Here is a 27,507-nt window from a genome sequence, read left to right as displayed (position 1 = left end):
TAAGGATTTTGCCCGTTTTTGCAGGCTAATCGACAGATATTCTTATTGATATAAACTGTTTTCTGAACATTGTTCTACAGCTGGTTGATATTTTCATAAATATGTATATACAATAAGATTAAAGAATGCGTCATTTCGCATTAAAATTATGTTTTTAAGTCTGTTGATCCATCGAGCATGGCTTAGTTGAAAAGTGAAGGTGTATTCCTTTAAAACACTTCAGAAAAACCCCAAGCGTGACCGAAGCGCATGAAAATATGCCGTGAAACAAATAGTTCAAAACGTATAATAAAGATTTCTCTAGTTTAGCCTTAATACATAATGCACTCGTCAGTAATAAAACAGCATATGATCTGAATCATTTTTTTCTAGTTGTATAGGATGTAGATCTGCATGCGATTCTTTCTACCTGTCCTGATTCGAATGGCAAGAGAGATCACTGTGTAGGAGTAAGCTAAATGATAAACTGCTTTATTTCATTAAAAAAATATTTGATTTCTGAATTACTTCCCTTTATTCTTATTTTTTCCTTATTTTTGTACAGCTTTTATATTGACCGATTCATATTATTTATTATTTTACATTGTATTTTATCGTTTTAATATTGTTTCACGATTTATGTAAAACTGAGTCAAAATATTTGTTTAAGATTTTCTTTTTATAAGTAATTATAACTGTAGTATATATAAATTGCTACAATAATCCATTGCAACACGGAAAGCTACCCGTTAAAAGTTAAGCAAATGGTCGTGCTGTATGTGCACGTCTGATTAAATTACATATTTTCCTCAATATTTAATGTATCAACCTATTTTAATACTTTCAAGATAAATAATTGAGATTCCTTGTAAATCCTGAATATATCTAAATATTAGCGGCACTTGACTATGACTTTTAACAACATTACGTCAGTTCCGGATTTGTATTTTAATTGTTGTTGAATTGAAAAATTCACATGAAAGTCGTCATTTTGATAAACGTTAATAAAACAGAGTAAAAGCTACAGAGTTCTTAAAATAGATTATTAAGCAAAATAGAGTCAAAGCAGTAAATAACGAAAATTTATAGTCGGTTAAAAAGCTCATCAGAGCTTATGTTACTTGTAATTGTCATTCCGACTCAATAAATCTTATCTTATCTTTGAATATCAAATGTGGGTGTTTGGCTGATGTGAAGTTTCTCAATGTTGGCCTACATATGTGTCCCCGATAAATGAAACTGTTTGATTTCATTTAAGCAAAATTGAATCAAAGCATAGCAACGGGGCATTTGCGTCTTCTCCCCACGATTTTCATATGTATAGTTCTTTTTCTTATCTCAAAACTGCATGGAAGTCGAAACAGCAGGATCTTGGGGTAGATAGATCTAGTTTCTAGCTTGGTGGACCACAACTGACTTCTACTGTTGTTTTAGCAGGGTCGGTTTTGTACAAACATTTTTAACAAGGTAGTGGGGTTTAAAGACAACAACCCATGAATTAAAGAAGTAGGGTTGCAATATTCTTAATGTTTTGGTGTCAAGATTACTTAAGTCGTGATATCAATACATTTTTTTCTAGGGTCGGCTAAACAAGAAGTTGATTTCGCAGAAATGTGTAGAATTATACAACCCTTGCTCCAAGATTTGGAATTGTGAAAGTTGGTGTATTATGTGATATCGTGTAAAATTTTGAAGAAATTTTTTTTAGATTTTTCTATTCTACTCGATACTTTGAACACAGCTACATAGAAATACTTTTAAAAGTATGTCTTCTAGCTTATAGACTAAGATAAGAATAAGATTCCTATTTGTCAAAACATTATTCTATATATCTGAAAATTGTGTTTTTGATTTGTTGAAGTCGACAAAATGGCTCTTCTTAATAAGTAGCCTGATTTTTTAATACATAACGATTTTGTCAAAAAAACATTCACTCAAACATTATATGTACAATAGAATGGTGAACATAGAAAGTAGTATTAATTAGGTCAAGAATATGTATTATTTGTTGTTGCCTGCTGCCAACTGTAGATTTGTTCTTTAGTTTTCGAAACGCTATAACATACTGTAATCCAAAGACCGACACGCAGAGGTACATCAAAGATGGTATACATGGAACAGTTATCACTTATATGCCAGTCCTGCTAGAACAAATCAATCATAATTTTTGTTTAATTTATCTATTAAGCCTCACAATTTAGCAACTGTACAAAAAAACTTGAAACCTAGCAAACAGTCATGGGAGGTGAGCAAATTTAAAGTCTTGGCGATCTGATTACTTGAAGAATGATCTTGGAGTTAAAATTTTGAGGTGTTGAATGTTTGGAGTTGAACTTTTCTGGGTGTTGTGCCTGCCTGCAGTAAGTGCATTCTGATACTGTACATTGTCTGTAGTCGTCTGATTTTACAATTTTATTTTCATATCTTTCTAATTTACGCTTGATAATTCTTTTGATTTACTAATTTATCACCACAATTTAGCAATCCTTGGAAATATGCTTCAACTTTCAGTTATAGAAAAAAAACTTGACACATAGCAAACATAAATAATATTGAAGTTGAATTATTGGAGATCTGATTCCTAAGAGATACCCTGGTGGGCAGTAGGACCACAATGACACTTTTGTTTGTTTTATCTTTCTTTTATGATAAGCGCAGTTTGGAAACAAGGGGAGCGCATTTATGTACACAATGAGTTTCTAGTTTCTGATGAATAAACATTGTTTGGAAACGCAAATATGGTATAGGTAGACATCAGGAAATACAAACTTTACTTTAACTTTACCAAACAGCTTCGACTAACTTTTTGAAACATATAACGTAGCTTAAAACATCAGCAGACATTCTTCCTTACAAACAAGCATAAATAAAGCTGATATTTGACATGAAAATAGGTTTTACTAGTCGGGAAAAATCTATTAATATGGACTAAATTCGAGTAGACCATGGTGGCATATCCGGCGAATAACTACCTTCATGCCTTAAATACCAGCTCATGTGAAAGTGAAGGTTACATACACACTTCTTACTAGTTCGATAAGTAAACGTCGGACTTGAATATTTTAAGATTTTGACATTTCATATAGTCCAATGTTATATCGAAGATTTTATAAATTTCCCGGTAGACCTTTCCGCAAAATATCTTGCGGAAGGTTTAACAAGTTCACGGTGGAAGTAACTAAAATGTAACAGGTAAATACCAACAACGGACAAACAAAAACCTATTTTACACATCCATTGAACATACTGTCTTACTGAAATTAGCGAAGACCTGTCCTCACTTTGAAAGTGAAATTTACATCCATTCGCTTTTGCATCACAACACGAAACTGTCCAGTTTTCTTTATTATAAAAATGATTTTAAACGAAAAGTATTCTCATGTTCGGGTTTTGTAAAAAATGCGGCCCGTTACTAAGGTATTGTCTGTGTAGTGTGCATATGATTATAATTGATGGGTGTGACCAGCATTTATTGGTTGTGTTAAATTAAAATTTATTTCATTAAATTATAAGTTCATATAAAATCAGTTTAAAAGTCTTGTCTACATGCATTCGGCGGTACAAGTGCGTTAAATAATGGCCGCAGACTTTTTTACTAGTGCGTTGTATTGTTCATGATATTTAATTAAATTACGCTAGAATAGTCTGTGTTATGTGTCGGGGAAGTAATTGCTGGTGCAGTTTAAATTAGTAAACCAATATATCACGTGTTTAAGAGTTTTCCTACATTACACTTTAATAAAATTAGGTTGAGATTTTTGCTAGGTAAATGGCTGTCATTCAATTAAACTTGACACAGGGACATCTTGAACGTCCAAATATTAAAAGGCGTCCTGTGCAAGTTTAATGTTATTGAACTAACTTCTTACCAGACCCAAATGTTTTTCTTCAGATTATAAATCGAAAGGTTTCAACCTTTCTGTGCTTTCAGCACTTTGATTATTTTCACCAGCTTCATCATTTCTCAGTATAATATTTACATTCTATACCAAACCTGGTGGAAATGAACAAATTGAAAAAATTCACCCAAAGTGCAGGCGAGTAGCTTTCAAGCTGCAACAACTTCCCCCTCGTACATCTAAAAGGAATACAGCTGTCAGAGGCAAGAAGGAATGCATTAGAAAAAGATAGGCATAAAAAAATGCATATCCACAAGCAGATAAGTGTCTTAGATAAACGGAAAGAGAGGTGTAACAAGTGTTCAGCTTTGCATTATTTCTTTACTTTTGACGCTATAGTAGATATATATTAAGTAAAAAGTGAATGAAAATTGGAATTTAATAACCATGTCAATAACACTAAGTACAAAAAAACAACAAACGAGAATATCCACTTCATTTGCTAGCTTATACATGTTTTAGCTCCTCCTTGATAACTTCACAGCATTTAAACAAGTAGCAATATCTCCACTAACACGTTGAAAAACAGAAATTTTGCAATATCCACTACAATAGAAGTTGTCTTGAGAAAATTTTGCGAGTTAAATAAACCATTAGCATAAAAACAGAATCATAAAATAATTTTAAGATACAATTTTACATACAGTTCAAAACAGCCGATTAAATAAGCTTGCTGTTAAATACACATCAGAAACTACTGGTAGTAGATTTATTTGGTATTTCTTATGTAAATAATATTAAGAAAGAGATTTGACATATACACAGCAAAATCTTAGGGACAATGTAAACTACCTAGGTTCATTTTTTTGCCCTTTCTTATATAAAACTGTTTACTAAGAAAGAGATTTGATATATATAAACAACCAAATCTTAAGGACAATAATTTGCCCGTAACATAACCGGCTAGATTCGTTGATCTGTGGAGAGTGTAAATATGGCGATATTTCCCCATTATTGTATAAAAATATTGGAAAAAGTATCAACATTATTAAAGATATAGCACCTATAGTAAGTTAATTCTGTTTCACGAAACACTCCTGTTTGATGTTTCAGAGGTCATGATCTTTGACCTGAATTTACTCAAAGGCACGTGCTTGAACATTGGTACAAAAATGAAGTTTATATTTTAAATTTTTACTCAGTTACTCGCATTTTACTGCTCTCATGAAGTCGCATTAAATCCTTAAGGAGTAATATTTCACCATTCCGACCTCTTATTGTGTATGCGTCCAGTAATATCGTATGCTTTGCAAAGAAAGAAAGAAATTATTGAATTGTGAAATATTCGGAATATCTTTTATTTCTACATTTGATACAAGTTTGAACTGTATTAGATCTATGTTAAAAAGCATGCAAAAATATAATTTACTTCTCAATTGTTTGCGGCATTTTAGACTCTAATACATTGTTTAAACCATTTTTTTTATATTTCGGTGCAAAACAAAATATATTCTACATGAGTAGAGTGTCACCTTTATTTTAATTCCTTAAGCAGACGTAATCATATTCTTACTTGATAAATAATTATGAATAAACCCCAACCATAGCCGTATAGTTAATCAAATTAAGGTCTACGTGAAAACTATGAGATTAGCAGAAATTTTCATTGTTTTTTTTTTTTTTTTTTTTTTGCAAAATATATTGGAATAACATGCATTTTATCACAATAAGATAAATTTACATTACTAATAAAGTTGTGTCCAGTATTACAGACTAACATAAAATAGATCTATATAACTTAAGCTTATATCCAATACAAGAGAGTATACATATAATGCCAGAAGTTTAGAACATACCAGTCTGTTACCCCAGTCTAGTCCGGCGTTTGCAGCAGCCAGTCTGCATTTAAAGTTGGGCTCCCTGCTTATATACACCCATTAGTAAATGAGGCATTAACGCAAAACGTAATAAGCAGAATCGATGTGTTTAATATGTACAATATGTTTGAAAAAAAACACTATTAATTCAACAGAATATATCAAATAAAAAATATAAAATGATTGATCAGTTTATTGTACTTAACGATTTGTCAAAATATTAAAGAGATAAGATCTCGCAAACTGTTTTCATAATAAAGTGAAGCTGTGATCAATCATCTTTGGTATAAATTAACATGAAATTCGAAATAAATATACAGTAATTGATGATAGTGTCGTTTAAGGTGGAATAGCACTTTGAAATTTATTTTACAACCCGCATATGATTTTGATATCATATTAAAGTATAAGTTACCCCCGGCATGGATGTGTAACTGTTTCCTTGGTTATAAGTGAAACTTTTTAGCTGTGACGTCGCAAACATTACCATGCACGTCTGTTTTGGTGCCACGTTAAAAAGCGATAAAAATCGGTTTATCTTCTCTCATTTGTTTGTTATTCAATTTACAGCAATGAAACTTACATCTTTATGTGTATTATATAAAAAGCTACGGCGCTAGATAGTTTTTGTCACTTTTCTTTTCAAAACGATGGGAAAAAATGAAGAAAAACGACATTCTCAAAATTTTACTTTTATTGAAAAAATCGCACACTCTCTCGAGCCCGCCCGCTTCGCTCAGTAGGGAGAGCGCAGATCTACAGATCGCGGGTTCGTGAGCTTGAGCCCTGAGCGAGGCGTACGTTCTCCGTGACGATATGGTAAAAGACAGTGTCATTCGTCTTCCACCTCTGATTCATGAGGGAAAGTTGGCAGTTGCTTGGCGGAGAACAGGTTTGTACTGGTACAGAATCCAGGAAGACTTGTTAGGTTAACTGCCCACCGTTACATAACTGAAATACTGTTGAAAAGCCCAAGACAAACAAACAAAAGAAGAATCTCATGAATACAGTGAGGTCACCCGAACATGTGACATAACAGATTCGTGAAAGTGTAGTGATAAAGACAATGTCTTACAGGAAGACTTTTCCGCAGGCGGTAAATATCTTTTTTTCTTAAATGTAGTAGTGTTTGACAATACCTTGTTTTCCTTTAAGAGGAAATGCCACAGTTGCCTATATGTATAAAGGGGAAAACTTTTCCTACGGGCAGAATTTCTTAAATTTTTGTGTACTGACTGGGAAACAAGTTTAAAACAGAAATATGTATCAAAAGTCATAGATACCCAGACTTTATCTTAAAGTGCGTAGTAGTTTGGGCTGTGATGGGGGCCGCAAGTGTTCAACAACCCAGGTGTCTGTACACAAAACATGAATGAGCATTTTACTAATTACTTTGCTCCTTATGCACATGTGACTTATATGTATAGTATTGTTTAATGATGTGTAATATTGTACTCCTTTAGTTTGTTTGTTTGTTTTGGGTTTAACGCCATTTTTCAACAGTATTTCAGTCATGTAACGGCGGGCAGTTAACCTAACCAGTGTTCCTGGATTCTGTACCAGTACAAACCTGTTCTCCGCAAGTAACTGCCAACTTCCCCACATGATTCAGAGGTGGAGGACTAATGATATCAGACACAATGTCGTTTATCAAATAGTCACGGAGAACATACGCCCCGCCCGAGGATCGAACTCGCGACCCCGAGATCCGTAGACCAACGCTCTTACCTATTGAGCTAAGCGGGCGGGCTGTACTCCTTTAGAGTAGTTCTCTTGTGTTTTTCTCCTAATTGCGTGTTGTATGAAAATTATGCTTTTGCGTGAACCTTTATTCAAATGTTTCTTTGTGGTAAATTACACATTGCTCCGTTCCATGATTTTCATGTTGTTTATTTCATGAGTATGTTATGCCGGGAAAACCCTTAATATAAGTGAAGTTTGTTGAGAGCTAAACAGAGAACAAACAGGATATATGTATAAGATGTATGATGATAAAGGTAAATATTTGTGAAATTAAGTAAAAATAAAACTTTGTGGATTTATAATGTTCTGTTATCAAACGGAATAAAACCTTCAAAGTGATTAATAATAAAAGGTACAAATTTGAATTGTCTTTTCTAACTATTAGTAAAAAGTGAAGGAAATGTAGAAAAGAAATTTAATTTACCAGTGTCGTAAAAGTTACAAAAGGTTGAAAGTCTGCCATATTGAATGGCACTGTGCCAATAAAGTGATATAAAAGTGAAACGAATGTGAAATAATGTTATTGTTATAAATTCAAAAATTAGAATGCAACAAAAAGCAAACGTGCTTCCAATGGAAGGAGTATGAACACGGAATAGAAACACACTTGACAAGGAGTTACACAAGGCAAAGACAATTCTGTGCAGTGAGATAAAGGTAACGGGAAAAGATATGTGTTTATATAGTGCGCATAAATGTGTACGTTTATTGACATTATACCGTGAAAAGCTCCAGAAACAAATTAGAATTATGTCTGAGGCCAACAGAGAATGTGATTCAAAGCTTGTTGAGAGAGTGTTTGATGATGACTGTGATTGAACTCTTGAAGTTAAAAATTGCACAGCTGAGTTTGAGCAGTTTCTTGAGACCCTGAGTAAAAGAGCAAAAGTTGAAAATTCGGTCAAGGATTCAAGTTCTACCTTAGGAAATTCTGAAACGGAGAAAATAATTCATGAACAGATGCAAAAAAGTGGCTGCAAAAATGAAACAACAGAAGAAATTCTTGAACGACATAAGCAAATGAAACGTATAGAATCAAATTTAGTGAAATAACCTAAACTTGCGTTCATTATTATGGCAATAAACTCAAACAGATTTGGTTTGTGCATTTCTTCAAGTGCAGCGCGCATAAAAATGGAAAAATTTCTAACATTAAAAAGTTTACACATTTGTTTAACAAAATATATGGCGAGACTAAACATGCAGTAGCAGAATTTGCTTTGTCAAATGATAACTCTAAGTTGCAATAGGAATATTCAAGGAAAGGTTTGGCAACAAACAGGAAATGGTCGATTTTAAATATAAAGAATTAATGAAGATATCACCAGCAACAAAGTTGGGAGCCTCCGAATATTTTAGTTGCTTTTGAAAAACATGTAGAAAGTTTAGAAGTTTTAAAGGAACGTGAACTAAAATGTATTTGTATCTATGATAAGATCAATGTTGCAGGAAGATGTTTCACTTGAGCTCAACAAAGGAACATAAACTGAGTGGACGGTACTTCGAGAACACGTTTTTGCTTAAGATAAAGCAGAGTGTACGTGTGAAGAAAAGGTGGAAAGTGAAAACTTTGCATTAGATCAACACTGTCCAAAGACAGCGTACTATAAAAAAACGGAGATAACAATTTAAGAAAACCCAACTTTTTCGAATCCAGCTAGTTCTACGAGTCACTTACATGCAAATGTAAATTCAAATTCTTATGCACAGAAAAATTCTTAGATCAATGCAAGTACTGTGTAGAACATCACTGGATTGATGAATGTCCAAAATGCACCAAGATAATGGAAAGAAAATAGTGCATCAAAAGAAACTGTATAAGGATTCAAGGTCAGGTGGCAAAATAATGTAAATGTAAAAAAGCATGTGTTCATTGTGCTGATTTTAACGTTTGTCAAAGACGTCTCTGTCCAAAGAAATTTTAGCCTTTGTTTTAAGTTCCTCTACAGGAGTGACGAGGTAGAAAATGCAAAAATAAAAAAAGATAAATCTAGACAAGTTAGACTACTGCTTGATTGTGGCTCACAAAGAACTTATATAACGCAACGTCTGCCTGAACATTTAGGATTGAAAAAAGGAAAACGAAGGAAAAGTAACAAGAGGGTCATGATGACCCTGGATCGCTCACCTGTGTAATATGAGCTACATGTTTCAAATGTCAAACTGATGATAAAATATTAAGAAAGTCAGTAGGTCACATTCATGGTCAATGAAATTCAGTTTTACGATTTGTGAGCAAAACTGTGTACGTCATCAAAATTTCAAGGTTGTATCTTAAACTAAATGCGTGTCCATAGGACACAGGTGCCCCCACTCCTGCCACTGTAACATGGTTTAATGACTCAGGTTAAACAATTTTTAAGATGTTTGCAACACAAACTTTTAAGAACCTCATGTGTATTTTTCACTTAGTTGGCCATAACTCTGGCCTAGCTGAGTTGGCCATAACTCTGGCCTAGCTGAGTAAAATCCTAAAGAGAACATTTCATAGGCTATAAAACAATCCTCTAATGTTTTATGCTTCTAGGTCAAGTACTACATTTTAGCATACATGTTTCACAAACGTTTTTTTGAGTAAGTCTGGACAAGAAGTCTGGTTTTGTGTAGTGAAATAATGACTGTAGGTAAAATATTTTCGGAGCTATGCGCGACAAAACATTAAAATGACAATTTTTCCTAGGTCAGGGGCCATAACTCCTACAATACTGAATGAATCCGGACGCGAAACCCCAGGTGCACAACTGTACATGCTGATCAACATTCCTGTAAACTATGGTGACTCTAAGTCAAATACTTTTGGAGCTACGCGCGACACAACATTAAAATGACCAATTTTTAACTATGTCAGGGACCATAACTCCTACACGTATGAATGAATCCGGACGCGAAACCCAGGTGCACAACTGCACATCCTGACCAACATTCCTGTAAACTTTGGTGATTCTAGGTCAAATACTTTTGGAGCTACGCGCGACACAACATTAAAATGACCATTTATTTTTACTAAGTCAGGGGCCATAACTCCTACATGAATCCGGACGCGAAACCCAAGATGCACAACTACACATGCTGACCAACATTCCTGTAAAGTTTTGTGACTCTACGTCAAATACTTTTGGAGCTAGGCGCGACACAAGACTAAAATGACCATTTTTTACAAAGTCAGGGGCCATAACTCCTATACGACTGAATGAATCCGGACGCAAAACTCCGGATTCACAACTGCACATGCTGACCAACATTTCTGTAAAGTTGTGTGACTCTATGTCAAATACTTTTGGAGCTAGGCGCGACACAACATTCTCGGAAGGACGGACGGACGGACGGACGGACAAGAGCAAATCTATATGCCCCCACCACTCATGGGAGGCACAAAAACAAGAAAGTAGGTCAGTAGGTCAAGGTCACAGACAAGTGACATCATATTACTTGGGGTCATCAGGTAAAAATAATTAAACAGTCTTGGAAATAGGATCAGATGATTTTTTAAGTATTTTTCCTATATAACTCACATAATAACTAAGTGACCCCAGGGCGGGGCCTCTTTTAACCCCAGGGGCATAATTTGAACAATTGTGGTAGAGGACTTCTAGACAATGCATCATACCAAATATGAAAAGCCTAGGACGTATGGTTTCAGACAAGAAGATTTTTAAAGCTTTTTCCTATATAAGTATATATAAAACTTGGGACCCCCAGGGCAGGGCCTCTTTTCACCCAAGGGGTACAATTTGAACAGTTATGGTTGAGGACCATAAGACAATGCTACAAACCATATATCAAAGGTCTAAGTGTTGTGGTTTCAGACAAGAAGATTTTTAAACTTTTTTTCCTATATAAGTCTATGTAGAACTTGGGACCCCCGGGGCGGGGCCATATTTGACCCTAGGGGAATCATTTGAACAGTCTTGGTAGAGGACCACTAGATGATGCTACATACCAAATATCAAAGTCCTATGCCATGTGGTTTGTAAAAGAAGATTTTCAAAGTTTTTCCCTATATAAGTCTATATAAACCAAGTGACCCCCTGGGGCTGGGGCCATATTTGACCCTAGGGGGATAATTTGAACAATCTTATTAGAGGACCACTAGATGATGCTACATACCAAATATCAAAGCCCTAGGCCTTGTGGTTTTGGAAAATAAGATTTTTAAAGTTTTTCCTTTCGGTTGCCATGGCAACCAGAGTTCTGCATGGAATTCAATTCTTTGAACAGTTTGAAAGGGGAACACCCAAGGATCATTCCTGTGAAGTTTGGTGTAATTCTGCTCAGTGGTTTTCAAGAAGAAGAATTTCTTAGAAATTTTTGAGGCACGACGCACGACGCACGACGGACATCAAGCGGTCACAATAGCTCACCTTGTCACTTCGTGACAGGTGAGCTAAAAACAGCTACGTTTGGCAATAGAAAACCAACAGTGATAAAGACATCATCGACAACACTTTGTTTGAAACTGAACAACAATCAGTATTTGACTATAAGTGCAAGTATAGTGCCGGTGATATAAACAGACACATAAAAGGGGACAAAAGTATATTTCATCTAAAGGAAATTTAAGTCATCTTGTGAATAGTATCGCCCTAGCAGATTCAATTCCAGCACAAAAAGAATGCTCAACTATTGACTTACTGATAGGGAATGACTTGTATCTTGATCTTATCCTATCCCAGAAGATAGAGATACAACCTTGTATTTATCCTCTCCCATCAAAACTTGAATATGTATTGACGGGACGAACAGCAGAAATTGACATAGATTAAACAAACTTGCTAATACAGACATATGGGGAAACAATAAGCAAACCTAGTGATTTTCAGAATTTTGAAAATGTTATTTCAACAAACTTTAGGATGATGAGACCGTAAGTGTAACATTCAAACCCGTTTACACAGAAGATGAACATGCTATGAAAACATTTATAGAGACGCTAAAATTTTAAAACGACAGGTACCGCGTGACATGACCTTGGATGAAAGACAATCAAATATTACCAGTAAGTAAAGAACTCGCGTATGATCGATTGAAATCATATAATAAGATACTGAGGAGCAAAACTGTACTGCCGGAGAACTGTAATTCTATTACACAATAGCAGTTAAATAAAGGAGTAATTGAAAGGGTAGATGATACAATGAAGGACAGAAAACAACACTATACACCAAACAATGCTGTCTCTAGTCCTTAGAAATCTACAACAAAATTGCGGATAGTTTATGACGCATCATTTAAAAGCAACTGACTTTAGGAGTCAAACCAAGCCTGCAACATTTTCATTAATGTCGTGTTCGGCGACCTGTGGTTTTCCACTTTTTCTATTTTAATGGGTGGATTAATGAGGGTTATTAATGAGATTGATAGCTCTTGCCCATTTATTAATCAGATAAAGATTTAAAAATACAGATTTTGTCGGGAATCGTTTTGAATGATCGCAAGTCCTTTGTTCTGAGCGCAACAATTGCAACACATTTAGAACAGTACAACACAGACATAGCAAACTCACATATAACTCTGACATATTTATGGGTAATGTTATAAGCAGAGCAGATACAGCTGAAATGCAATATTACCCAAGTACAATAGATTTATGCAAGAATGCATCAATGAATCTGAGCGAGTGGTTATCAGATAGTGATGAGTTAAATCAATGCATACATAAAGACGACAAAACTGAATAGAAGGAAATATATATTTAAGGAAACCATCAAATAGATACTTTGGCAGATAAACAACCAAACTTGGTAGCGAAATAAGAATATTTGACTCACAATTTTATTTTTGAAAACGATAGCCTCTGTGTTTGACCCATAAGACTTGTTTGTACCTGTTTTGTTGAGGGGGAAGCTTCTACTCCCAGAACTACGGAGCAGAAGATTTGATTGGGATAAGGAAATTACGGATGAAAGCATTCAAGCATTGTGGTCATATTAATGTGGATCTCAACAATAAATCGAATTGTACTCTGCCAAGGTGCACTATTAAAGAAAGGACTGGTGACTGTGAACAGGAGCTACTTTTCTTATACGATGTTTCATCAAAATCATACGCTACGTCAGTGTACCTTCATCAAACAAGTCATGGCATATCTAAAGCCGATCTAGTATTTGCAAAAACACATCTAGCCCCATTCAAGGGAGAAATGACAATTCAAATATTAGAGCTGATGGCTGTTATGATAATACTATAAGTGAAAAAATATAAAATGGTGGCTTGAACCATCATGGCTAAAGGAACCAGTTAATTAATGGTCCCAAGATGATGAGGTTTCTTTATTCCGTGCTTAAACTATAATTAAAAACTAACAAGAACATCGCATGCGTTGAAGGGGATGGGGTAGATTTGAATGCATATTGATTCTGGATTTGATAAAAAAAACGGTTCAAAATTAAAAGTGTTGTTTAGAAGCAGACAGTACTGCCATATTAAAAAAAAGAAGAACAAGTGTCTCCATTTTAATCTGATTAAATCCAAACTGAAATCTTTGGATATCTGGGATGTGTTTCAAAGTAACGAAAAACCCGTTCCTCACAGCTTTTATAACTATCTTCCTGTAAACCATTTTTTTTTCGTCTTTATTGAGACAGTTAACTCGATGGTGAATCAGATACGGTTAGCTAGTTTTATTTCCCCTCATGATGGCGGATGTTTTCGTATTTCACCGGTTCTCTTTTTCGAAACTCACGTTAAAAAAAGGAAGACATTTTTTAGTCCCTAGACTATTATGAATACATTAAATTGCACCCAAACACTATGACCGTTCAGGAATTATATTAACGATAAAATAGTTTTATCAATTATCTTAGAAAAAAACATATAAAGTTTGGTAGTAGATCATATCGACCTGTACGTGAATCTATTATCTTTTTATCAGGTTCCAGTTTTTCTTATTGTTTGTACCATAAACGTTTGTTGTTGTTTTGTTTTGTTTTTTGTGTGTGTTTTTGTTGTTGTTTTTGTCATAAAGAGAGATTGAAACTATTATTCAACACATGCATTTGGTGAGCCCTGTTATGGATATTTAAAAATGGTTGATAGTCCGAATGATAAATAAAGATAGTATCGTTATTATACAGACAACACCTATTAAACGTCTCTGCGATGATTTCATACAGAAATAATGATATTACACGTTGAATTAACGTAGTCCTCGGGCATAAATGTATCTTATATGAGCAGTGAATTCTGCTCTGATAAACATACAGTGATTAAAAAGACGTGATAGAGTCAGTGTCAGTAATGTATGATTTTTTTGTTTATTTCGTGTAAATAGAATTTTAAAATTATTAAAAGCAAATAATAAAGTACTCCTGGGGTATTCATTAATGTAAAAAAAAACTTGACTTTAAATACTTGATACTTTGAATTGTACCATGTCCAGAGTTTACGTGGATAAGATTTTTTTAAACAAGACATGTGTTCACAGGACACAGGTCCACGCCCCTCCCGCACACACACACACACACACACACACACACACACACACGCGGACAAGCTCATGGTACTGTACACAGTTTCGCGACTCTTGGTGAAATATTTTTTAATACATATGCAACATAAACGTTTAAGCACTTTATGTGAATTTTTCACTAAGTAGGCCTACAGGACCATAACTCTGGCTAGCTGAGTGAAATCCAAAAGAGAACACCGGGTGCACAATTTTAAATGCTATATGACAATCCTCTAATGTTTTATGAATCTAAGTCAATTATTTTCTGAGATATATGCGATACAACCTTGTATTCCATTTATGATTATTACGGCTATTCAAGAGCCATAATTCTGGTCGTTTTATGCATATTTATGATATAACTTTGGTCTTGCTGTACGAGATCCCATTTAAAACACCAGATGCATAATTTCCCGCACTGAATAACAGTCCTGTGAGGTTTTATGGCTGTGGATCAAATACTTTTTGAGATATGCACGACCCAAAATCGGACGAACGGACAGACGGATGGACAAGGGCAACTCTAAGCACCCCCACCCCTATAAAAAGAAGTTAGGGGCACAAAAACTAGTAATCCCCTTAGCAACTCTTAAAACTGATCTGACGATATGTAACTATTAACAGTTTCATGTAATGTTACTTCTAAATTCGTGTTTAAAATATCTTATTGTATCAGTAAAATTTCCCTTAAAATTTTGTCTGTTTTTTTATGTTAAGATACAATATTCCCCCAAACCTGAACCTCTGTTATGTCCCTAACAATTCGTTTATCATCATTTATGATTGAATGCGTATCATATGTAACTTCAAAAGCATCACACTGAGTTATAGGGGGAATGAAAATGGTTGCATATCGATATAATCTGAGAGTATCGCATAGCTTAGAAATACCATTTCTCAATAAGTTGCTTTTGGCACCTTTGGATATGCAGAGTACTATAAGTTACAAATAATGTTAAGGTATTTATCCAAATCCCTTTTCTTTTCTCTGATTTATTGATGAAAACCTAAAACTCATTTTAAGAAATATTTTTCACATCTCATGAAATTGCAAGAGAGAATCTAAATATCTACCAGCATCAAACGCCACAGGGTATGGTTTGAGGCTCTTCCATGTACAACATTTAAGAAAGGATAATGACATAGATCGTCCTTGACTGATCTCGTTGCGCTACCCAAAAATATCTTGACTCTTTTGCGGTCAGTTTCAACAAGAACAAAACAAACAACAACTGTCCCATTTCATTTACGTTTACATGTTGTATTTAAATGTGGGAAATATTAAGTTTTTAAGCGAAAAAGGGAAGTTAAGGGTCCCAGAGGTGATTAATAATACATAAAAACGTAATTAAAGAGAAATTAATTCCTGTATATTTGTATGCCTATATACACAAGTAGTTTCCCGTGTTATAGATTTTATACTAAAATTTGCATTCACTGTAATAAGAAAATAATCAAATCGCCTTTCCGTAATTTCAATTTTCTTCACTTCTTGCAATTTAAACCTTTTGCTACATGTAACATATTTCATAAATTTTGACGTGCGGAACAAGGCATACGTTACATAATGTAACAAAAAAAATCACTGGGAAAATAAATGGATTACAACTTCATTTACATTTTTGTTTTGTCATGATACTTATATATGGCATTAAGATAGCAATTTAGTTAAAAATACACCTCATTCATTACACTATATAACCATTGATCAATTTCCATGCAAGTTTAAACACTTAATTGGAGGCACAGTTTTGAATATGAATACTTAAAACTTTGCACTTTAATAGAAACTGACATCATGAAGTTAATGTTATAAGCATTTTCTTTGTCTAACACGTGGATTACTACACGAGAGCTGCACTGACGCTATATGATAAGGATTTAAAAGTCGGCATAAAGCAAAACTTTTAAACAAACGATCAACAAATTTTGTTAAAACCTTATCATGAAGGAGGAAATTGCAAAAAAAAAATTACATAACATTACAGTAAAATAAATCAAAAGATATTATTGTCTTTGACGAAGATTACATTAAATCAATGAATTCATATTGTTTCCAGAAATGGTATTTACTTCAGTTAAGGACAATTATATAAGATAAGAGAAAAATTCTTCTTCGGAGTTAAATTTATATCATAATTATTTACTTATTCAAACCACAGGTCGAAATCAAATGAATAATATTATGTGTCTGTTTCAAAATGAAGTGCAAAATATAAAAGTACTCACAAATATTTTTTTCTCTTGAGAGATTTTAAAAATTACTCTTGAATAAATTAAAATACACTATTATATTTATGATTGATGTATCGTCTAATTACGACATTTATCACATACATTTTCGGATTTTTCACCTCCGTAAAAAGTAATTTTGCTCAGTCGTGCATATGATAGTTGAGCTAGCGGCGACTGCGCCGAAGTACAATTAGATGTGTGAAAAATAAATCCGATCATTTTTAGTTGGCAGTTACTTGCGGAAACAGGTTTGTACTGGTGCAGAATCCAGGAACACTGGTTAGGTTAACTGCCCGCCGTTACATGACTGAAATACTGTTGAAAAACGGCGTTAAACCCAAAACAAACAAAGATGAATCGCGTGGCAAATGACGGAATCACAGATCTTGGTTCTTTTCGCATAGGCCTGCGTACAGTAGAGAAAGGTAGCTGGGTACACTTAGATTCGAAAATTTTGGGCACGCCCAGGCTTACATGTAGCGAGTCGCAATATTGCACTTCCACAATGAGCAGAATCAGGGTGGCCATTTTATAAATTGCGTGCATGTTTTGTGCTTTCAATAAATGAAAGATCAGAACTCTCAAACAAGAATACAGCAAGTTATCAAAACGAAAGTTTTACACCATCCATTAAAAATAGCATGCCAAAATCATCAGTTTTGCCCTTTTTGAACAGCCTGCAATGATCCCGTTGCAGGAACAATGTCCAATTGTATTGCATTTCTCAATTTAATAGTCCCTACTGAACTACAGGATATAAATGGAATGGGGGCCCATCCATCTCGTTTTTTCACAGAATAGCGAAAAAGTATCAATCAACAAGCACGGAACCCTTCTATGATTTGAATTTCCCGCGCCAAGTGACTCATCGATTTATACAAAGCTAGAAGCAGTTAGTTTTACAGCTGACATCAGAATTTTACATGTATCAGCTGTTTAAATTTTCCTAAGAAATAACAATCATTATCTCTCACTTTAATTTACAGACATCCAAAATCACGAAGTTCTAATTATTACAAATATTGACGGGGGCAAAAAATTTGAAGCGTACCCTGCTGGTTACAACACACTAAAAAGCTGTTCTGCTGTATCCTATATAACACTGGCATATTTCCAATGGCTGCAGCACACTCCAGGACCCATTTTAAAATTCTGCAACTTATATTTTCTTGAAGAATATTGTCAGTGCTGAATGAAAATAAAAAGAAAAATGGGGGGCATAATTGATGCAAGAAAAATATTTCCAGTCAAACACACAAACTGCAAAATCAGCTAAACAATGAGACCCCAAATTGTAGTGGTGGTGTATGATCTAAGTGTCCATGAAAAATTCTGTCATGGTGTTATTTCAGTATGAACGTGTTACCTACATGTCAAGCATAGATCTGTCATGTGATTTCAGCGACAAAACTACAAAGAAAATAAGGAAAGTAGCTCTACAGACTAAAAAAATGAGGACTATTTGTATCCGCCATTATGCGACTACCTTTTTTTCGCGCCATTTTCCTATTTAGTGTCTGTATGCCTATAAGAAAGACATTTTTCTCTGACATTGTGCCAGTTTCATTTGAAATGTACAAACAACCTACATGTAACTGCATGAAAAAATACAAGGTTTTAGCTTGATATCAACAGTTTCTAAGGGTTTTTTTTTACATTTTCAGTAACATAAGACAACGTGTCAGATTTTGCCAAAAATAGCTGTCGCAACATAATTATCTAGCAGTTACCCTAACTGTAGCTTTGTTTTGCCCTGTTTTGTCATTTTCTACTCTGATCTGCATACAAATTACACATTTAAGCTGTTAAATATGTTCCTTTTTACCTCTGATTGCCAGAAATTAGTAACCTTAAGGCTATAAATATGCAGATTTTGAAAAAAATACACCAAAACTGTGAAAATATGACATTTTTGGGTTTTATCCTGATTTACAGCAACAGATTTGTCATTTTCTATCATATTCTAATCAAAGAAGCCCATTTCCAACCTCATCTGGCCAGATTTCAATTTTTACCAATGTTCACTTATAGCTTGCAACACACTCAAAAGCTGTTCTGCTTAATTCTATATTAAATTGACATATTTCCAATGGCCGCAGCACACTCCAGGACCCATTTTAAAATTCTGCAACTAACATTATCTTGAAGAATATTGTCAGTGCTGAATAAAAATCAAAAGAAAAGAGGGGGTCATGTTTGATGCCAAAAAAATATTTTATGTCAAACACACAAACTGCAAAATCAGCTAAAAAATGAGACCCCAAATTGTAGTGGTGGTATATGATCTAAGTTTCCATGAAAAATTCTGTCATGGTGTTAGTTCAGTATGAAAGTGCTACCTACATGTCAAGCATAGATCTGTCACATTATTTCAGCAAAATTACTGCAAAAAAAATAAGGAAAGTAGCTCTTCAGAGCAAATAAAAACTGAGGACTGTTTGAATCCGCCATTATAATGCGACTACCATTTTTTTTCGCGTCATTTTCCTATTTAGTGTCTGTATGCCTGCTACCAAAACTTAATGGAGTCAGTAGACGCTTGTAGTTTACAGATGATCCAAACGTCTCGCTTATCATTTTGAATGATGAGTAGACTGGTACCCATGTTTACTCTCTACGTTTCAGGGTGTTACTCTCACAACCATTCGGTAACCAGGGTAAATGATGAATAAAATGTCATCCAGTGCTTGAGATTAAAAATAAGAGTCGAACGTATTTCTTTTGACGAAAAAAAGAAAACAAATAAATTTTAATTGAAAAAAAAAGTCACATCGCGGCCAAAGGTTGGTGATATTTTTAAAAGCCATATTTGTAACCAGCTTTAAATTTTGTATAAACAAGAATTTGTATTTGAAAAATATTTCAAACTTCTGCCAAATGATCTTGCTGTTACACTATGTAAATTTAGGTGCATGAATCATAAATTACCTATAGAAAAAGGAAGATTTTACAATATTGCTAGAGGAAAAAGAATCTGTCAATTATCTGAAAATAACCTGTTAGGCGATGAATTTCATTATCTCTTTAATTGTACATTCTTTAATAATGTTAGAAAAAAAATATATTGATGACTACTGCTCTAAACGTCCTAATGCTTTCAAATTCTCCAAACATATAAATTGCGAAGATAGAACGACATTACTTAAATTGGCAGTGTTTTGTAAAAGCATAATGTCTTGTTTTAGATAATTTGCTAGTTTTGAGGTGATGGGCCCGTAATCGAACTTGGTAATAACTGGGTGTTTGCTTGTTCTTCTTTGGGTGCAGAATATTTAGTGAGTTTATAGTTTGCCAATTGTGTTTCCGGGCATACTACCTTAACAACATTTCTCATCCTCAACTTTACTTAAATTGGCAGTTTTTTTTTCTGTAAAATATGATGTCTAGTCTTAAATAATTTGCTAGTGTTGGGGTGATGGATCCGAAATCAAACTGGGTAACAACCGAGTGTTTGCTTATTTTTCTCGGGTTTGTAGATTATTTAGAGGGTTTATAGTTTACCAGTTGTGATTCCGGGTCCACTACCTTAATAAAATTTCTCATCCTCCTTGTACACAATTCACAATAATTACATCTTGTTTCATATGCCATGTTGTATGTTACATTGTTTGTAATGTTTATGTCAGATGCCCATAAGGGCCTTGACTTTTGAATAAACTTGAAACTTGAAACAAATTTTGAAAATCATAAAATAGAAATAGATAATGTTTACGAATTCATAAAAAAAAAACTGTATTGGAGTTAGGTAAATTTCGGCCGATATAGTTTTTCTCTGTATGAAAGTCTGGTCAAATGCTTTTTTAAATTCTTTTTTCTTTTGAATTGTGCACAATTGGTACTTTACGAAGTATTTTTCATTCTTCCGTACCAGAAGTCTACCACAGCAGTCAAGGTTGATCAGATTCTTCCAGGATTAACTATTTCACGTGACGAGCATTTAAATCTCGAAGGTTTTATTTTTTGTGATTGGTTTCATTGTTTCGTAGGGCCGTTTGGGGGTGGGGGTCGAAATTCAGCCCCGTTCCCCTCTCCAAAAGTATAGATACTTCCAGTAGAAAAGGCCACAATAACTGCGTAAAACTTTCATGTAAAGGACAATTGGATAATATATTTATTTTGGTGCAAAATGATACCACAATTTATATAACAACATTAATATAAGTATGTTTGGTGATTGAATGGATCATTTTGGGCTGATGTTGTTTAATAAAGATTGTCCTTTGTGACATTTTCATTGTTTTGCAAGCGCACGAAAGACACCAACAGCTAACAAAGGAACAATGACATTTGCTGATGTAATGATCGATTGATGAACTGATCTTATCTTTAAACTTGAACACTGTCAAAATCAACATTTGAAATGGTACGATTTCCCTTGACCTTTATTGCACACAGAACGGCTGAAAGATCGTGCACTGGTTCTTAAAACACCTGACTAAGGCCTTGATTACGAGAGGACTTACGCAGATATCATAAGCCCTGTAGAAGCCTACCATGGCGACCATGTAAGCGTGCCTTCTCCGATTAGGTGGAAAGGTAAACCACATCATACACACAGCACGTAAGAGGACAAAACTCACGAAGCGCCACAATAAAGTTCTGAACAAACTTTTGATATAACAGAATTAGTCCAGGCGACTGTTTCAAGTGATGCAGCTATAAATGTACTTACTTCTACTACGGCTCAAATTTTGAAATCGTTAATGAAAAAAAAACTCTTTCAGAAAAATAAAAACGAACCGTCTATTGAAAAACTTTCATTAGAAAATTAAAAGTCAATGTTCCCTTACTGAAAGAGCGAAGAATGAAAACGGAGAGTTAATGGCGTACGAGTAATCAAAGAAATCAAAGAACAGTTAACGGTTTGGATATAGTACATGTAACGGTTTGGAAAGCAGCTGAATTTCTCGATAGGTATCACGATTGATAAAACCAGATACAACTGCAGTAATCTCCTTCACATATTTCTGTGTTTTGACTGTCGTCTTGTATATAGATGGAATAATTCTAGTGAATTAGATTTTTTGGCGAATCGACCCAAAAAAAGGTGATATATCACCGAGAATAAAAATGTAGGGAAAGAACTTAACTGAAGGCCATAAAACTAAATATGAAAGCTAAAAGACAGAACGGTGTATAAACGATTCGAAACTTAACATTGTAAGTATTTATTACTAATTCGTAAGAATGTGTCACGTTCATTAGAAGGGTTATTTCTGGAATCATTTTAAAAATGAAGATTAAATCCTGATAGATAGGTCAAAACGACTTTTAAAACATGGGGTGTAAGTTAATTTGAATGTCAGACCGTTGCCAGGCATTTATTTAAAATGTTAGTGAGTTCAATCACAAGCCAGCCTACCGTCTCCTGATGATTTGATCTAGAATGATTTCTTTTAAAGTTTTTTCAGAACAGCGATCATTTAATGAATATAAACTAGGCCTATATTGAAAAAAAGTTCTGTTTACGGTCTTCCCTTAGGTTATCAATTTAAAAGCAGCCCCGCCGCTCTCCACTATACAGTTTAACTTTTCGCAGTTACAAAAGGATTTTGAAGAATACATGGCTATGATACACGCTTAAATTCGTCGGCTTCGGCGGGCGTCCCGATTTGGTAATATTTTGTATGTAAGCTGTTATATCAATAACCTCTGTCGAGAGTTCTTTGAAACTAAATACAATTGTTTTCTGTGATGATCTTAATGTATTGTATATGTTCCATAACTCTAGTTTGCTTTTTAAAAAAAAGTTATGCCACTTTTTTATTGGGAATTTTTTGTAACATTTTTGTACGGTCGCCGGAATCTTAGAAACGACTAGTTGGAATGGATTAACATTTCACATACCCATTCACATGCAATGTAAATGGTTTATATAACTCTTTTGCTTTGTCACAAAGTTATGCCATTTCTTCAACATGACAAATTATAGTTGAGCTTTTTTATGTAATTAAGTATGCATGTTTCACTGACCACTTTTAAGAATGAAATGAAACTTCACAACTTCAGCCGTTCCTCTGTTACTGGCGTTTTAGACTGGAAAAGTTTACTGTTATGTTTTAGAAATGAAACTTATAAAAGGGCAAAATATCCAAAAAGAAAACCACATTGTAAGACCTCATGAAGTTTGGTGACTATAAGCCTTGTTATGGAACGGTGGAACACATAAAACGGTGATAAGGTAAACAAGTTTTTGTTAGTCACTAAATATTCAACCGTACTTTTGGAAGACCTAACATTACCCCTATTGCAGATATCGTGCAACGAGGATACTTCTTTGGGCAAGAGCTAACGCAGATTACTTAAAAAGTTGAGTCAGCGTGTATAAAACTAAATATGTCCTTGAGGAATTTTTGCAATATAACGTTTTCAATTTTAAAACATTCTTTAAGGTAATCTTGTCCAATTCAAATAATATGGACAAGACTGTCTTCCAAATAGGCATTCTATCTGTTTGATTTACCCTTTAATATTTTAATGCAAAAGTAAAATTGACAATTCATATTTATCAACAAATGACCTTTCTTAAAAAATATGGGTCTCTATTCAAGAAAAAATCTAACAAGTGATTGATGACTATGCTTTCTTGGAAGATATATTAGAACATGTGCCACTAACTGATTATAAAATATAACAAGAGCACCATGATAGTCCTGAATCGCTCACCTGTTACCACATGACCCAGTTTTGAGTATGACGTCGTTTTTTTCTATTATTTGACATAGTGACCTAGTTTTTGAGCTCATGTGACCCAGTTTTGAACTTGACCTAGATATTATCAAGATAAAAATTCTGACCAATTTTCATGAATATCTATTGAAAAATATGGTCTCTAGAGAGGTCACAAGGGTTTTCTATTATTTGACCTATTGACCTAGTTTTCGAAGGTATGTGACCCTGTTTTGAATTTTACCTAGATATCATCAAAGTGAACATTCTCACTAATTTTCATGAAGATCTCATGAAAAAATATGGTCTCTAGAGAGGTCACAATGTTTTTCTATTTTTATACCTACTGGCCTAGTTTTTGACCGCATGTGACCAAGTTTCGAAACTGACCTAGATATCATCAATGTGAACATTCAGATCAATTTTCATGAAGATCCATTGAAAAATATGGCCTCTAGAGAGGTCAAAAGATTTTTCTAATTTTAGACCTACTGACCTAGTTTTTAACCGCACATGACCCAGTTTCAAACCTGACTTAGATATCATCAAGATGAACATTCAGACCAACTTTCATACAGATCCCATGACCAATTTTCATGAAGATCCATTCAAGGGTATGACCTCCAGAGAGGTCACAAGGTTTTTCTATTTTAAGACCTACTGACCTAGTTTTTGATCGCAGTTGACCCTTTTTCAAACTTGACCTATATATCATGAAGATAAACATTCAGACCAACTTTCATACAGATCCCATGAAAAAATATGGCCTCTAGAGAGATCACAACGTTTTTCCATTATTTGACCTACTGACCTAGTTTTTGATGGCAAGTGACCCACTTTCAAACTTTATCTAGATATCATCAAGATGAACATTCTGACCAATTTTTATGGAGATCCATTCACAAGTATGGCCTCCAGGGAGGTCACAAGGTTTTTCTATTTTTAGACCTACTGACCTAGTTTTTGACCGCACACGATTCTTTTTCAAACTTGACTTAGATATCATCAAGATGAACATTCAGACCAACTTTCATACAGATCCCATGACCAATTTTCATGAAGATCCATTCAAGGGTATGACCTCCAGAGAGGTCACAAGGTTTTTCTATTTTAAGACCTACTGACCTAGTTTTTGATCGCAGTTGACCCTTTTTCAAACTTGACCTATATATCATCAAGATAAACATTCAGACCAACTTTCATATAGATCCCATGAAAAATATAGCCTCTAGACAAGTCATAAGGTTTTTCTTTTATTTAACCTACTGACCTAGTTTTTAAAGGCACGTGACCTATTTTCAAACTTGACCTAGATATCATGAAGATGAACATTCAGACCAACTTTCATTCAGATCCCATGAAAAATATGGCCTCTAGAGAGGTCACAAGGTTTTTCTATTATTTGACCTATTGACCTAGTTTTTGATAGCACGTAACCCACTTTCGAACTTGATCTAAATATCATCAAGGTAAACATTCTGACTAATTTTCATGAAGATCTCATGAAATATATGGCCTCTAGAGAGGTCATAAGGTTTTTCTATTTTAAGACCTACTGACCTAGTTTTTGACCGTACGTAACCAAGTTTCGAACTTGACCTAGATATCATCAAGTTGAACATTCTGACCAATTTTTATGAAGATCCATTCACAAGTATGGCCTCTAGAGAGGTCACAAGGTTTTTCTATTTTGAGACCTACTGACCTAGTTTTTGACTGCACGTGAACCAGTTTCAAACTTGACCTAGATATCATCAAGAAAAACACTCAGACCAACTTTCATTTAGATCCCGTGAAAAATATGGCCTTTAGAGAGGTCACAAGGTTTTTCTATTATTTGACCTACTGACCTAGTTTTTGATGCCACGTAACCCAGTTTAGAACTTGACCTAGATATTATCAAGGTAAATATTCTGACCAATTTTCATGAAGATCTTTTGATATATATGGCCTCTAGAGAGGTCACAAGGTTTTTCTATTTTTAAACCTACTGACCTAGTTTTTGACCGCACGTAACCTAGTTTCGAACTTGATCTAGATATCATCAAGAGGAACATTCTGACCAATTTTTATAAAGATCCCATGAAAAATGTGACCTCTAGAATGGTCACAAGCAAAAGTTTACGCACGCACGCACGGACGGACGGACGGACGACGGACGCTGTGCGATCACAAAAGCTCACCTTGTCACTTTGTGACAAGTGAGCTAAAAACAGAACTTAGAAACAAACATTGTCATCTTAAAATTAGCAGTTAAAAAGGTAAGTCTAAACCGCAAACATTCAAAATACAGTTATCCAAAGCGATGTACTCTTGTTATCCAAGCCGTTACATTTAGGGCTTTACTACACTCCACATTTTGTATCCTTGTGGATATTTAGGTGTTTTGTACGTGTCGCAGTTTATGCATACTTATACTAGAGATTATTATCAAGTATATTCAAAACCAAGTCGAAATATTTTGAATTTGCTTACAATAAAAATTTAATTACATCTGAGTTTCTTTGAGTTTAAAAGACAATTATGTGCTAAACAACTTTCAGTCCTCAATACTAGCGTGGTAATTACTTCTTTGGACATTTCCATGGTTACTCAACAGAGTGTGGTAACTGAATTTGAGAAGATGTAGGAAATATGTTTAAGAACTTACATAATCTTTGTTTTGAGTGGTCATATTGAACGGATCAGAACACACGGCTTCCATTGTAGTTGTCCAACTCCTAGCGTAAATATCACTGTCATTTCATTTCAGTCTGATATTTCTGTGGACGGACCATAGCGGAAGAAACTAGAGTCGTGGACTGAGACTACTTACCATACAGTTTCAGATGACCAGGAGTATACGAGCGACGAACAACCCTTCGGTTTTATGCTACCCCGCTTGTTAGAGACAAATCTATAGACAAGCGGACTGTTAGTATTTGAAGTAGAACAGAAAATTACAGTAGATTACATAATTAGGTCCAAAACAACTAGTCAAGCTATAGACAGCAAGTGTCAGAACATCTGTAAAGTCAGAAACTGAAAGGTTAAAAACAGCATTTGCTTGGCAGTAAAAATTGAATACTGTAAACTTGACGTATTCAAGGTGTTCCTGTCAGTAGACATGTTAGAACATGTATATGTTACGGTCACACGTTTTTATATTTCATTTAAACTGTTTGGCTGTAGCGTTGCTCTACGGGAGTAAGTGACCTATTTCCAAATGACAAGGTTCGATTTTCATGAACTAAGATCGCAGAAACACCAACATGACTCCCATCAACCCACAGTTCTGTTTGTTTCGACGGGTCGAAATATGCCATGATCTTATCACTGACTTATGCATTTTCCAGTTGATTAAACGCTTTATCTTACTGCGTTGTCCATTCAAATTGCTGATTTTGCTGCGTTAAGCGTCTGAGGGGTTCTGAGACTGTAAAGTAATTTTCAATAAATCTTGACACGTAATTTGTCATTCCAAGGAAAGAGCGAACCTTGTCCTGATTTTTTGAGGTTCTTGATAACAGTAATTTTCTCAGGATCTGGTGATAACCCGATTAAGAAAACACATATCCGAAGAATTTTATTTTCCTTTTTCCGAACACAGATTTTGCTTTGTTGAGTGTCAGATTTCTGTCTTGCGGCCTATGCAGAAGCGCTTCTAAGTTTGTGCAATGTTCTGTTTGTGTATTCCCATAAATGATTTTGTCATCTGAAATGTTCAGTTCACCATTTT

At 34.5% G+C, this 27,507-nt stretch overlaps 1 protein-coding gene across 3 annotated transcripts in view; it reads right to left on the bottom strand.

Annotated features, from left to right (window-relative positions):
• The window catches only part of LOC123555381 (uncharacterized), a 129,205-nt gene that overhangs the window by 10,543 nt on the left and 91,155 nt on the right, over positions 1-27,507 (bottom strand). Inside the window, exon 1 of one of the 3 annotated variants that reach the window (XM_045346022.2) lies at positions 5,675-5,826. The exons of the other annotated variants lie outside the window; for them this stretch is intronic. The gene's annotated coding sequence lies outside the window, so the exon portion shown is untranslated. Of the gene's footprint in view, positions 1-5,674; positions 5,827-27,507 lie in introns of those variants that run through there. 3 annotated transcript variants of the gene reach the window in all.

The sequence above is a fragment of the Mercenaria mercenaria genome, chromosome 7 (genome assembly GCF_021730395.1).
Source record: "Mercenaria mercenaria strain notata chromosome 7, MADL_Memer_1, whole genome shotgun sequence".
Classification (NCBI taxonomy): domain Eukaryota; kingdom Metazoa; phylum Mollusca; class Bivalvia; order Venerida; family Veneridae; genus Mercenaria; species Mercenaria mercenaria.
Note: the sequence above shows the minus strand (reverse complement) of the source record. Positions and strands in the feature narration are given on the sequence as shown.